A 2522-nucleotide genomic window follows, 5' to 3' on the forward strand; every position below is an offset into this window, starting at 1 on the left:
CGGAGCGTATGCTTGGGGAGGTTCATTTGTGGAGGCTGCTGGGGGTAACTTGGGAGAGAGGCGCTACAACCCTTCCAGCCTCAGTGAGCTTTTCTGCCCCACAGTAACTGGAAATTGTTTGCTGACATTTCCTTGCATTTCAGAAATGGTGTGGAGCATACAACTCCCAGTGCCTCTCCTCCCAGTGCCTCTCCGTTGCCCCGTCAAACAGCCTTGTTGTGTACTTCACATATCATAAGATTCATAGTTCAGTGAGTTTTCCTACATTTACATAATTGTGCAACCATCACCGTAATCCAGTGCCAGGACAATTTCATCACCCCGAACACTTCCCTCATGCTTGTTCAGACTCACTCTCTGTTCCCAGCAGCCACTAGGAAACCTCTGATCTGCTTCCTAGGTCTATGGTTTTGCCTTTTTTTTAAGAAAGAATTTCAAGTCAATGGGTTCATACATGTGGCCTTTGTGCCTGGCTTCTTTCACTTGGCACTCATCCATGGTCATTGCGTTTCGCCTGCCGGTCCCAATTGCTCGCCTACTTTTAGAGGAAACAAAACTGGGTGGAAGGAAATTTGGGAAATTCCTCAGTAACTCGGTCTGAGCTCAGAAAAGGTGCCAAGGGCAACTAAACGCACACTGACAGGTCATGCCCTTGCTTCTAGGAGGCTGCTGATCTCTTTCCTCCCGTTTTACAAAGAAAATGGACCGTGTTGGCAAAACAGTATTCATTTTCCCATTTTACCTTCCTGTTCTTGTCTACAAACTTACATACTTGATACACTATTGTCCTCACAGTGTAGATTAAAATGTGCTATTCCGTGCCCTGGCTGGTTTGGCTCAGTGGATAAAATGTCAGCCTGTAGACTGAAGGGTCCCGGGTTCAATTCTGGTCAAGGACGCATTCCCCGGATTGCGGGCTTGATCCCTAGTACGGGGCGTGCAGGAGGCAGCCAACCGATAATTCTCTCTCATTATTGATGTTTCTTCCTCTCTAAAAACAATAAAAATCTGTTTTAAAATAAATAAATAAAATGTGCTATTCCATATTTCCCTTCCTTTACTATTTTTTTGTTTCATGTAGTCAGTGGCATTTATTTTAATTTTTAATGTATTTTTTATTGTTGATAGTATTACAGATATCTTCTGTCCCCTCCCCCCGTCTTTCCCTCCTCATCCCATCCCCTACTCACCCCCCAGGTCTTCACTACTCTATTGCCCATGTCCATGGGCTATGCATATATCCCTTTCTTTACTATTTAGTACTTTTAAAAATAATGATGATACATTTCTCTCTGACATCCATACTCTCTCACCTGAAAACTGAGTAGATATAACTGCTTTTCATGGAATTTAACACTGACAGTCATTCATTCATCCAACAAAGTGCAAGCTGTTATGGCTCTACTTACATTGAAATCTAACCAGATGAATCTAACATCCCACAGTCTTAAGATTTTGCATTGCAAGTCATGGTGTTGGTTTAATTAACAGACAATAGCAAAAGAAAAACACTCCAGCAACTACATTTTTTTTTTTTTTTTTTTTTTTTAAAAAGTAAGCAGATACTGAAATAATGAAGATCTTCTGACACACCCCTCCCCAAATCACTGAGTTTACCCATAATAACATGTGGACTTTGAAGAGTGGGTGGTTAGCATTTCTGATAAACACACTCGGAAAGACTAAATCACACACAAGTTACTACAGGAACCACCCGTGAAAATCACAGAGGGGGTGGGTGTGGAGGGGGAAGTTGAAAGATTCAGGCTGGTCAGACCTCTTCTAGTCACATTTTTAATCAAATAAAGTCAAAACTAATGTTTCATGTCTCTCTTGCTTTTTATGGACAGAGGTATTGTACTTTCCCATCCTCGCTGAGGCAGACACTGCCAGGGCCCCACCTATGGTCACCTGTGGCTTTAGAAGACAATTCCTGTGCACATTGGCCTCCCTCAGGCACCTGTGTCTCGCTGCCTGGGAGTTTTTTCTGTCACAGCAGCAAGCTGAGCCCACAAACAAGACCAGCCCCCAAACAAGACCAGGGTGTCATTCAAGAGATGAGGGCTAGGTGCTGGTGGATCAGTCTGATAGGGGCAGAAGTAGAATATTGGGAGCCAGCTAGAATTGCAGGAAATATTAATCATGCTCTGTTAACCATGATTGTTTTATTCTCATTAAAGAAGGTGCATTCTAAAGGGGACCTGGGAGCTCACCTGGAAATGTAGCCCACCCTCCCCATCAGGGAGCTAACTATTATCATGGGAAGATTAACAACCTTGTTGCAGAAACCAGAATCACCAGCCCTTTGAAGACCCCAGCCCTTTGCATGCCTGTCAACTGCCCATTTGCCCTTTTTGCCTACTTCCCATGTAATCTTTGTCCTTCTACCCAATATAAGCAGCTGGCTTACGTGGGGTGCAGAACAGATTTCTGTGGATGACCTGCTGCTCGCCCATGCTGCCGGCAGTATTGGAATAAACGCTCGTGTATGATTCAACCCTGTCTCTGCTGAATTGGCTCAA

Source organism: Myotis brandtii, unplaced genomic scaffold (assembly GCF_000412655.1).
Source record: "Myotis brandtii unplaced genomic scaffold, ASM41265v1 scaffold18, whole genome shotgun sequence".
Classification (NCBI taxonomy): domain Eukaryota; kingdom Metazoa; phylum Chordata; class Mammalia; order Chiroptera; family Vespertilionidae; genus Myotis; species Myotis brandtii.